Consider the following 12,500-nt stretch of genomic DNA (forward strand, 5'->3'; position numbering starts at 1 on the left):
AGAAAAGGTAATGAGAGTGACAGAGTGAGTGACTGAGAGAGAGAGAGAGGCAGAAAAGAAGAGAAAAAGAAAAAGAGAAAGACTGAAAGAGACAGAGCGAGAAAGCTGGCTATTTCAATCCAGAAACACCCCTCCCCCCACCCCGCCAAAAAAAAATAAAAATAAAAATAAATAAATAAAAATTAAAAAAATAAAATAAATAAATGGAGACAATAATACGAATCCTCCCCTACCCATTACCCCTCCTACCCCCACCCCCCGGCCCTCAAACTCCACCAAAGGCCCCATTTAACCCCGAGCTGAGGACCCGCTGTACCGTGGCAGACCGAAGTCAATGAGAGTGACTGGTGGACCGAATGACACGCGGGTTCTCTTATCAACTTTTAACCTCAATCGGCGAGTTTAGCGGGCGTGACGCGATGGCAGAGTGGACGAGTGGATGAGGTGGGTGGGGAGGGTGGGGAAGGGGTGAGGAGGGTGGGGAAAGGGGTGAGGAGGGGGAGGATGGGGGTGAGAAGGGAGGAAGGGGTGGGAGGAGGGGAGGAGGGGGGAAAGGAGGGATGAGGAGGGGGAGGAAGGGGTAAGGAGGGAGGAAAGGGTGAGGAGGGGGGAGGAAGGGGGTGAGGAGAGGTGAGGAAAGGGTGAGGAGGGGGAGGAAAGGGGTGAGGAGGGGTGAGGAAAGGGGGGGGGAGGTTGGGGGTGAGGAGGGTGGGTGAAAGGGTGTGGAGGCTTGGGGAGAGTGGGGATGAGGAGGGGGGAGGAAGGGGGTGAGGAGGCTGGAAGAGTGGGATGAGGAGGTTGAGGAAGGGGTGAGGAGGGGGAGGTGGGGGGAGAGTGGGATGAGAAGGTTGAGGAAGGGGTGAGGAGGGGGTGAACAGAAGACAGAAGAGGTTGGCAAGAGGTGGCAGGTCTCGCGGGCGTGTGGCAGGGGGTGGCAGGAGGCAGCGTGGGCGTGTGGCAGAGGATGGCCAGGACGGAGCGCCTGATGAATGGGTTGTCAGGGCAGCGGTAGCGATGAGAAGGATAGGAGACACGCGAGGGATGCACTCCGCCCCGCCCCGCGCCACCCCCCACCCTATCCTATCTTTCACTCTTCTGTTATCCTATTTTCTCCTGTTCTATCTTTCATTCTCCTATTCTCCTATCCTATCTTTAATTCTATTCTCCTATTTCATCCTATCCTATCTTTCACTCTCCTATTATCCTATGTTCTCCGGTTCTATCTTTCATTCTCCTATTCTCCTATTTTATTCTATCCTATCTTTCACTCTCCTATTCTCCTATGTTCTCCTATACTATCTTTCACTCTCCCTCCTTCCTTTCTCCTTTCCTCCCTCCCTCCCTCCCTTCCTCCCTCTCCCTCTCTCCCACCCCCACCTCTCTCTCCCTCCTTCCTCTTCCCTCCCTTTCCCCTTCCCTTCCTCCCTCCTTTCCCCCTTTCCCTCCCTCCTCCTCCTCCCACCCACCCTTCCCTCCTTCCTCCCTCCTTTCTCCCTCTCCCTCTCCTCCCTCCTCTCCCTCCTCCCTTAGCGAGGCCTCCCTACCTCATGACCGGACAGCCATACCCTCCCTTCCCCGCTTCGTGACGGACGAATGACCTTCCTCCTTCCCTTCCTCCTCTGAGAAAAAAAATGGAGTTTTGTGTTTACTGAAATAAAATCGTAAATGTTTTTGTGATTACTGAAATAAAATCGTAAATGTTTTTGTGTTTACTGAAATAAAATCCTCCCTTTTTTGTTTCCCTCCTTCCCTCCCTCCCCTCCTTCCTCTTCCTTCCTCCCTCCCTCCCACCCTCCTTCCTCCCCTCCCACCCTCCTTCCCCCCTACCCTCCTCCCCCTCCCTCCCTCCTTCCCTCCCTCCCACCTCCACCTCCCTTCCCTCCCTCCTCCCTCCCACCGTAAATGTTTTCCCTTCCTCCCTGAAATAAAATCCTAAATGTTTTTCCCTCCCTTCCCACCCTCCTTCCCCCTTCCTTCCTCCCACCCTCCTTCCCTCCCTCACGACCTTGTCAACATAGCGAGGCGTCACGACCCTACATGACCGGACAGCCATAAACTCGACCTCGCTCGTGACGGACGAATGACAAGATGATTAATTGTTTGAGAAAAAAAAATGGAGTTTTGTGTTTACTGAAATAAAATCGTAAATGTTTTTGTGTTTACTGAAATAAAATCGTAAATGTTTTTGTGTTTACTGAAATAAAATCGTAAATGTTTTTGTGTTTACTGAAATAAAATCGTAAATGTTTTTGTGTTTACTGAAATAAAATCGTAAATGTTTTTGTGTTTACTGAAATAAAATCATAAATGTTTTTGTGTTTACTGAAATGAAACCGTAAGGGATTTCGGCGTCAACAGTGTATAGCGCAAAGAGGATCGTTGCTCTATAAGAGTTAGGGCAACAGTGGCCTCATGAGAGTACGTCGAGGCTTGCAGGACGGTGTCGACGCGAGAAAACCTCGTGAAACTCGGACCTCCATTTCGGGGATTCCTCGCCAGTCCCGACGCATTCCTCCCTCCCCCCTTTCCCATCTCCCTTCCGCCTACCCTCCTCCCTCCCACCTACCCTCCTCCCTCCCACCTGGCCTCCTCCCTCCCTCCTTCCCCGCTCTCTCCTTCCCCCTCCTTCCCTCCCTCCCTCCTTCCTCCTCTTTCCCTCCCTTCCTCCTCCTCCCTCCCTCCCTATCTTCGGGATTAGAATGCTCTCCTCTCCCTCCCCTCTCCCTCCTCCGGCTCCCTTCTGCCAACCGGCGCCCTGGACCGTGAATCATTTTCCATCGGCGCCGCATGTCCGCTGCTGTGGGAAGAGCGCCCGGACACGTAGCGTCAGGGGAGCCACCGGGGCATCTTGGGGCTATCACACAGCATCGCCGAGGTGTCTGGAGGTCCCCCGAGTCGAGAGATGAACCCCCATTCCCAGGGGCATCAAACCAGTCCCCCTCTCCCCCTTCACCCTCCTCCTCCGCCACCTACTTCTTTCTCCTCCCTCCCTCCCTCCCTCCCTCCTCCTCCTCCTCCTCCTCCTCCCTCCTCCCTCCCCCTCCTCCTCCTCCTCCTCCCTCCTTCCTCCCCTCCCTCCCTCCCTCGCTCCCCCTGCAGGCACAGAGGCCTCGCCCCCCTCGCCCCCCCCCAGGACCTCCGTGTGGCAGCGCATGACAGAATCCCCCTGGGGCGGATGGGCGGATGGACGGACGCCCACGAGGATGATCAGTGCCTCCTGCACCTTCTACGCTCCTGTCGCTGTCTACGTCTGTCTGTATTTTGAAGCTTGTCTACTTGTCTTTCGGTGCTGACTTTCTGTGTCTTTCCTTCCGTCCATCTCTCTTGCGGCCTCCTCCTTCCGCCTTCCCCCTCCTCCTCCTTTCTTCCTCCTCCTCTTCTTCGTCCTTCCTCCTTCCTCTTCCTCCTCCTCCTCCTCCTTCGTCCTTCCTCCTTGCTCCCTCCTCCTCCTCCTTTCCAAAGACGTGGATTTCCTCCTCCTTCTGCCCTCCCTTCGCCTCGCTCGTCAGGACCCAAGACCTCGCTACGCCCCAGGTTTCCTCCGACCTGCCCCCACCCAACACCCTGATCGCACACAAACAAAAACTATCCCCCTCCCTCTTCCTCCTCCTCACCCCCTCCCTCTCCCCTCCTTCTCCCCATCCCCCTCTCCCTTCTTTCTCACCCTCCCTCTCCCTCCTCCTCACCCCCTCCCTCTCCCTTCTCCTCACCCCTTCTCTCTCCCTCCTTCACCCCCCCCCTCCCTCCCTCCTCCTCACCCTCCCTTCCTCCCTCCTTCTCACCCTCCCCTCTCCCTCCCTCCTCCCCTCCCCTCCCTCTCCCCCTCCCTCCTCACCCCCTCCCCCTTTCAAACAATAAACATGGACGCTGGCACTTCCCCGCCCTCGCCCCGGCCATGTAGAGGAGCGACGAGAAAAACTCGCCCCCACGCCCGCCAGCCAGCCCTCCGCCGCCCGTTGCCCACCACATGTACTCGGGCCCGCCCACCGCCAGCCATGAGTGGGCGCCGTGACCCGCTATCGCCCCTCCGGCCGACAACCCGATAAACACCAGTTAAAGCGGCCACTCGCAAAAACGCCTCCTCACTTCCCCCGTCCCCTCCCCACCCCCACCTCTTTTCTTCACTCATTTTCTCTCCCACCTTTCTCTCCCCCTCCCACTCCTCTCTCTCTCCTCATCTCCCTACCCCTTCCCCTGCCGCTCTCCGTCCTCCTCCTCCTCCTCCTCCACCACCCCTACCTCTACCTCCTCCTCCTTCACCTCCTACCTTCCTTCCTTCCTCCCCTCCTCCTCCTCCCTCGACCTCCTCCTCCTCCTCCTCCTTCCTTCCTCCTCTTCCTTCCTTCCTTCCTTCCTTCCTTCCTTCCTTCCTTCCTTCCTTCCTTCCTCCTCTCCTCTCCCACCCTCCTCCTCAGCCACATTCTGACACGATCCTCATTACTGTGCTCTGTCCAAGGTCCGTATGGAACCTCCAGGCCATTATCACTCTATTAACAAGCCGCTTCTTCCCTCACCCCCTGCCCCAAAAAGTAAAACAATAAAAATGCTCTCGACTCCCTTTAAAGGACCTAAAAAAAAAAAAGCTTTTACTTCCTTTAAAAAACAACGATTTCTAATACATTCTTTTCGGCTAAGAGAAAATCCGAGGCATATTCCCACCGGGCTTTATGGATCCCGAGAGAGAGGGAGAGGGAGAGGGAGAGGGAGAGGGAGAGGGAGAGGGAGAGGGAGAGGGAGAGGGCGAGGCAGAGGGAGAGGGAGAGGGAGAGGAGAGGGAGAGGGGAGAGGAGAGGGAGAGGGAGAAGGAGAAGGGGAAGGAGAAGGAGAAGGAGAAGGAGAAGGAGGAGGAGAAGGAGGAGGAGGAGAAGGAGAAGGAGAAGGAGAAGGAGAGGGAGAGGGAGAGGAGAGGGAGAGGGGGAGAGGGAGAGGGGGAGAGGGAGAGGAGAGAGAGAGAGAGAGAGAGAGAGAGAGAGATAGAGAGAGAGAGAGAGAGAGAGAGAGAGAGAGAGAGAGAGAGAGAGATAGAGAGAGAGAGAGAAGGAGAAAGAAAAAGAAAGGAAGACGGAGAAAGAGAAAGAAAGAAAGACAGAGAGAGAGAGAAAGAAAGACAGAGAAAGAGAAAGAGAGAGAGAAAAAAAAACAGACACCGCATCTAAAAAAAAAAAAGTAAAAAAAGAGGATTTTAAACCACAGTGCCCCTCCCCCCTCCCCGCAGCCACCCCTCCTCCTCCCTCAAGCCCCGCATACCCGCGCTCATTCCCCATCTTGAACAAAACAGAAATGGCAGGTTCAACGCAACAAAAAGGGCAGGTTCAACATTCCGTCCGAACGCGCCCGCATGGCAGATGGTGGGCGTGAGGACCGGGGGTTCGTCACTGTCCACTGCCTCGTACCCTGGGAGAGCGAGCGAGCGGGGGGGGGGGCGGAGGCAGGGCTGGGGAGGCGGGGGGCTGGGCGGGGTATGTGGAGGAGAGGGGGGGTGGGAGCAGGGAGAGAAATGGAGGGGTGGAGGAAGAGAAAGGGGAGAGGACGGGAGAAGGAATGGGAGAGGAGGAGGAGAAAGGGAAGGGAGGGAGAGGAGAGGAGGAGGAAGGAGAGAAAAGGGAGGGAGAGAGGAGGAGGAGGAGGAAGGGGAGAAATGGAGGGGTGGAGGAAGAGGAAAGGGAGAGGAGGAAGGAGAGAATGGGAGGGGAGAGGAGGGGAGAAGGAGAGAAAGGGAGGAGAGAGGAGGGGAGAAGGAGAGAATGGGAAGGGAGAGAGGGAGAAGAGAAGCCGAGAAGAGGGAAGGGGAGAAAGAAGAAGAAGAGCGATGGAACATGGAAAAAAAGAGGAAACGAGCAGTAAGAAGGCCCTCCCCACCACCCCCCACCCCCTCCTCTCGCTCTCTCCCAATCACCCCCCCCCCGCCCCGAAAAACGAAAATGGCATATACATCGAGAAGAAAAAAAGAAAGAGCAGAAGGAGAATAAAAAAATAACAATAAAAAAAATCGACGCCCTTCCTTTCTCCGCAAAACCTATATTGTCTCAAAATCGGACACGAAAGGCACCAAACTCGTTATTTTTTTTTTTCCTTCGCGTAACAAAGTGAAGCTGATTAAATCCTTTTTTTTTGCATCTCTCCCTCGAGGTCGATTCACCTTCAACCTAACGGGCTAGAAGTCTAAAACCTCGAGCTCCACCAAGTCCACGCAACCAAAACAAGACCAAACAAAAAACGAAGTAAATTTTACTCCAAGGTAAAAAAAAAAAAAATCCCAAAACCCAAAAATCCAAACACCAAAAAATTCAAAAACTCAAAAATCCCCCCCCCCAAAAAAATAACCCCCTAAAAAAACAAAAACAAAAACAAAAATCCAACAAAAAAATCCAAAACCCTACCCCCCCTAAAAAAAAAAAAAAATACAAAACCCAAAAACCCAAAAAATCAAAAATCGAAAAAATCAAAACAACTCCAGCTTACCTGACAATATTGGGGTGTTCGAACCGCTCGAGCTGCTTGAGGAGGGCGATCTCCCTGACGGCGTTCCCGGGGACCCCGTCTTCGTTGAGGGTGATTCGAATCTTCTTGAGGGCCACCACGCGGTCAGGGTTGTTCCGGTCGCGCGCGCAGTACACCGTGCCTTATGCACCTGTGGGGGGGGGGGGACGCAAGCAAAGGGGGTTAGGACGTTGAAAAGATGGGGTATGTGGGGGTATGTAGGCCTATTGGTGGGGTTGTTTCGTGGGTGTGGGTGTGGGGGGTAGGTGTGTATGTGTGTACCGTATGCACCTGGTGGGGGGACGCAAGCAGGGGTTAGGACGCTGGAACGGGGGAGGGGGTGAATGTGGGGTTTGTAGGCCTATTGGTGGGGTTGTTTCGTGGGTGTCGGGGTGGGTAGGTGTGGGTGGGTAGGTGTGGGTGTGGGTGGGTGGTAGGTGTGGGTGTGTACCGTATGTACCTGTGGGGGGGACGCAAGCAGGGGGGTTGGGAGCGTCGAGAGGGGTGTATGTGGGGTATGTAGGCCTATTGGTGGGGTTGTTTTGTGGGGAGGTAGGTGTGTGTGTGCCGCATGCACCTGTGGGGGGACGCAAGCAGGGGGTTGGGACATGGAAAGGGGGGGGGTGGGTTTGTGGGATTGTAGGCCTAATAGTGGGGTTGTTTCGCGGGTGTGGGTGGTGTGGGTGGGGTGTAAATTCTAGCATACTGATTCGTTTGTGTAATTATGAATGTGGAAATATCGTATGTAAAATGAATATACATTGCTAATTACTTTCTCAACATTTTTATATACAATCACGTTTTGCTCAGAATCTACGAAAGGCGACCGCGCAGGATTCGGCTGCGGCCCGAGCGAGAGGAGCCCTACCGTTGCCGATGATGCTGACTTCCTCGTAGTTGTCGTTGGCGCGCGGGAGACCCGACACGTTGCCCGCGCAGGAGACGGCGGGCGAGGCGGTCGTAGCGGCGGCGGCGGCGGCGGTGGCGGCGGCGGTGGTGGCGGCGGCGGCGGTGGCGGCGGCGGGGGGCTGGAGGGGCTCCTCCTCGGGGGGCTGGGGGGCGCGGGAGCCTCCCTTCCTGCCCCCGCCAGCGTCCCCGGCACCGCTGCCAGAGCTTGCCATGGTCATCACAGACGCCTGCTGGGGCGACGCCCGTGGACGAGGGTCGGCGCTGCTGTCAGCGGGCGCCCGTTTCGGCTGCCGGGAGGTCGTCTGCGGTCGTTGGGGCGGGGCGAGGCGGGCGCGGGCGTGGGCGCGGGCGAGAGGGCGGGGGACGGATCAGCAGCCAGCAGGAGTGGAGCTGCGAGCCGTCGCCGCCGGGCCCGAGGCCACCATTCCTTCGGGGCCTCGCCGTCGGGCGCCCTCGGTCGGTCTGCGGGGGAGGAAGGGCGGCGTTAGGAATCGTCAGAGGAATAAGGACATTAGAAATAACACTCATTACAATAACATCAACAAAAACATCAAAACAAGGATTATCATTATCGTTATCATGAATATTAGCAATAATGATAATATTCATCACCAGTATTATCATCATCATCATTAAAGATACTGATAGCAACAACAACAACAACACAAACTCGACACAAGGAGAAATAAAGCCTAAAGACAACCTCCCACTCAGGAACAGACACGGAGGAGCGACCACCGACAGTCGCACGTGGAAGAGTTCATGGAGGATGAGTGAACGGAGGGCAAAGCGCAAGCTCCACAGTAATAAAGAAAGGCATAGATATGGCTAATGATGAGGGTGATGATGATAATGAGGACGAGACCTTAATTACCCGTGTACTTTGGATGAAGCAAATGAGGGCACACCCATCATTAGCCTCATTAGCCTCACCATTACTGTAATTTGAGTGCACGCGTAGATTATCACTCATTTATAGAATACCTGACACTGAGGAAACATGGGAAGGGTAGAGGAGGAAAGGGAAACGAAGGGGAGACGAGAAGAGAGGAGAGACGAGGAGAAGAAGGAAGAGACGGGAAGGGAGTAACCAAGACCTTCCTCCACCTCCACCTTCCTTCCACGTGCACCCACACTCCCTCCTCTTTCCCTTCCTCTTCCTCTCAACTTTCCTCTCCCACTCCCCCTTCCTTCCCCCCTCCCCCTTCCCCTGTGCGCCACGGGACAAGGGAGGGAGGGAGGGGGGCGGGGGAGGGGGATTACGGCAGCTCCGCGCGGCGTCCTGTGAGAGGATTAGCCCCAACTAGGATGCACGCCCGGAAGGTCCTTCGCTGGATGAGGACGCCGACAGATCAAAGAGGTGGATGACAGGTGAAGGGGGAGGGGAGAGAAGGATGAAGAGGAGGGGGGAGGGAGAGGGGAAGGGTTAGGAGGAGGGGGAGGGGTTAGGGCGGAGGGGAGGGATATGAGGGGTGATATGGAGGGGAGAGGAGATATGAGGGGTAATAGGGAGGGGGAGGGGAGAGGGGAAGGGTGAGAAGGAGGGAGTGGGGAGAGGGGAAGGAGGAGGAGTACGTGTATGTATGTGTGAGTGTAAGTGCCTGTGCGTGTCTGCCTTGGTCCCTTGCCGATCCAAAGAGTGCCATCCATAAACACGCACATCCTTGCCTGCGCGAAGACCAACACACTCACCACACACACACGGGCATACGTCCACGCAAAAATCACCCTTACGCACGACGACCTCAAATCACCCAAAACGAAACCTGCCGAAGCCGAAGCCGAAGCCGAGGCGACGCGGCGGAGCACAAGCAGGCAACAAGCAAGCCCCAAATATGGCAAGATTATGCTCCCTGGCTCCGCGCAACACGACAATGAAAGTCATAAGCCGGAAAGGAATTTTTATTTTCTTTTTGATTCTCTCTCCCTCTCTCTATCTGCCATAACGATCATCTCAAAAAAACTAGAGAGATGAATAGTCATAAGTATGACAACATCTTCGTCAAAGGAGACTTATCTCCCATTTTCATCTATTTTTTTATTGTTGTTTGGACAATTGCACTAATCCTCACTTTCTCATGTCCAATTCTCTTTTTCATCTATTTTTTTCTGTTTACCTTCTTCCTTTTATTCTCCTCTTCCACTTCTCTCTCACATAATTCTGCCTGAAGTAGGAGGACGAGGATGAGGAGGAGGAAAGGGAGGAGGACGAGATGGTGATAAGGAGGACGTGAAGGGGAGGAGGAGAGTGGGAATGGAAGGATGTGAAAGAGCCGGAAAAAGAGAGGAGAGGAGGAAAGAGAGAAGAGAAGAGGAAGGAAAGACGAAAAAAAAATACGAACAAGAACAAAGAAGTGCCACCGACAGACACAGTGCCACTCCCGAAGAGGCCTCGGCACCCGGGGACGAGGCGCGACTCCTCGGGCGACGGGAGCCAGCCAAGGACGAAGGGGGCGGCCCACACAGGCCAACCTCGAGACGCCCCGACAGATGTAAACAAACGGTGAACAAGGGAGATCTCACGGCACCGAGGGAGGGACATGGGGAGGGAGGGACCTGGGGAGGGAGGGAGGGAGGGAGAGGGGGGAGGGGAGGGAGAGGAGGGAGGGGAGGAGGGAGGGAGGGAGGGACCTGGGGAGGGGAGGGAGGGACCTGGGGAGGGGAGGGAGGGACCTGGGGAGGGAGGGAGGGACTCTGGGGAGGGAGGGAGGGGAGGGAGGGAGGAGGGAGGGGAGGGAGGGAGGGAGGGAGGGGAGGGAGGGAGAGAGAGAGAGAGAGAGAGAGAGAGAGAGAGAGAGAGAGAGAGAGAGAGAGAGAGAGAGAGAGAGAGAGAGAGAGAGAGAGAGAGAGAGAGAGAGAGAGAGAGAGAGAGAGAGAGAGGGAGAGGGAGAGGAGGAGTCGGAACGAAGGTGCGGTGAAGGGGGAATGGGTGGGGGAAGGGAGAAGGGAGTAGCTAAAAGAGGGTGGCTAGGAAGAGAGGAGAGACGTGGAAGGAGAGAGAGGGAGGGAGGGAGATGTGTAGATTAAGATAAGTAGATCTGGAGATAGGAAAATAAAAAGTTAGCGATACATAGATAGATAGACAGACAGACAGATATATAGATATATAAATAGATTGACAGATAGTATATATATATATAGAGAGAGAGAGAAGGGGGGGGGGGCTCGAAATAGACAGCGGGTACACGGCGAAGAGACTGACGATAGACTTACAGGCAACGGGAGATGAATGGGGCGTCTCAACATGGCATGCACCTCACTCCTCCTCCTCCTCCTCCTCCTCCTCCTCTTCCCTCCTCCCTCTTACTCCTCCCTCCCTCCCTATTCCTCCTTCTCCTCCCTCCCTACTCCTACTCCTCCTCCTCCTCCTCCCTCCCTATTCTGTCCTCCCTCCTCCTACTCCCTCCCAATTCCTCCTCCCTCCCTACTCCTCCTCCTCCTCCCTCCCTATTCGTCCTCCTCTATCTCCTTCCCTATTCCTCCTCCTCCTCCTCCCTCACTACTCCTCTTCCTCCTCCTCCTACTCCCTCCCTATTCCTCCTCCCTTTCTCCTCCTCCCTCCCTATACCTCCCTACTCCTCCTCCCTCCCCTCGCTATTTCCTCCTCCTCCTCCCTCCCTACTCCTCCTTCTCCTCCTCCTCCCTCCCTACTCCTCCTTCTCCTCCTCCTCCCTCCCTACTCCTCCTTCTCCTCCTCCCTCCCTATTCCCCCTCCCCTTTCTCCTCCTCCCTCCCTATACCTCCCTACTCCTCCTCCCTCCCTCGCTATTCCTCCTCCTCCTCCTCCCTCCCTACTCCTCCTTCTCCTCCTCCTCCCTCCCTACTCCTCCTTCTCTCCTCCTCCCTCCCTATTCCCCCTCCCTTTCTCCTCCCTCCCTCCCTATACCTCCCTACTCCTCCTCCCTCCCTCGCTATTCCTCCCTCCTCCTCCCTCCTCCCTCCCTACTCCTCCTTCTCCCTCCTCCTCCCTCCCTACTCCTCCTTCTCCTCCTCCTCCTCCCTATTCCCCCTCCCCTTTCTACTCCTCCCTCCCTATATCTCCCTATTTCTCCTCCTACTCCTTCCCTATTCCTCCTCCCTCCTTACTCCTCCTCTTTCTCCCTCCCTCTTCCTCCCTCTCCCTCCTCCTCTACCTCCCCCCCCTCTTTTTTAATGAATGGGACGCCCCCGCTCCGATCAACGGCCGCCTTCACCGCCGCCGAATCCATTCACAAAACCCTTCTTCGCTCCCGCCCTCGCCTTCCCCGCGCGGATTCCTTCTCCTCAGTAAAAAAGAAAAGAAAAAAAGGAAGAAGAAGGAGAAGGAGAAGAAGAAAGTGGCCGGTCATTATCCGTCGTTTCTTTTTATCGTCGTTTCTCTAATTAACGTCATTCTCGGCATTTCTCTTTTTTTATCGCTTTCGTTGTTTCTGAAATCTATCAATTCTCAAGTCATCAACCATCGTTATTACTTCCTCATCATCGCCATCGCCATTTTTTTTTTAAATCACCACCACCACCATCTCCATCACCATCATCATTTCTCAAATCACCACCATCATCACCATCATTTCTCCAATCACCACCATTATCATCATTATGACCATTCCCATCACCACCACCATTTCTTCCTTCACATCACACTTCTCTCTCCAACATGCACCCCCCGCTCCCCGCCCAACCAACAGCCTTCCCTCCCCCGACGACCCCCCCCCCCCACCCCCAACAGCCTTCCCTCCCGACCTTTCCTGCCGACGACCTCGCCCCCTGCATACCGACACGCGGACTGCGGCCAAGTGCGGCACGGCGGTCATTCATGGGACACTGGCCGCGGCGACGACACTCTCCTCGTCACCTCGCGCTACGAATCGCCCGCGACCCCTCCTCACCCCCATGGACCCCACCCTCCCTCTCTATAACCCCCCACCCTCCCTCGCTATAACCCCCCATCCCCACCTCCATTCCTATAACCACCACCACCACCCCTCCCTGTAACACCCTACAACCCCCCACCCATCAGAACCCTGTAACCAACACCCCAACCTTTCAACCCCATGAACCCCACCCCACCCCTCACAATAACCCCCCAAACATCCTATAACCCCCAGCCCCATGACCCCCATCCCCACCCT

At 55.5% G+C, this 12,500-nt stretch overlaps 1 pseudogene; it reads right to left on the reverse strand.

The window, feature by feature from the left end:
- LOC113813955 (cyclin-dependent kinase 6-like) overlaps positions 1-12,500 on the reverse strand; it is a 259,948-nt pseudogene that overhangs the window by 51,295 nt on the left and 196,153 nt on the right.

Source organism: Penaeus vannamei, chromosome 20 (genome assembly GCF_042767895.1).
Source record: "Penaeus vannamei isolate JL-2024 chromosome 20, ASM4276789v1, whole genome shotgun sequence".
NCBI lineage: Eukaryota > Metazoa > Arthropoda > Malacostraca > Decapoda > Penaeidae > Penaeus > Penaeus vannamei.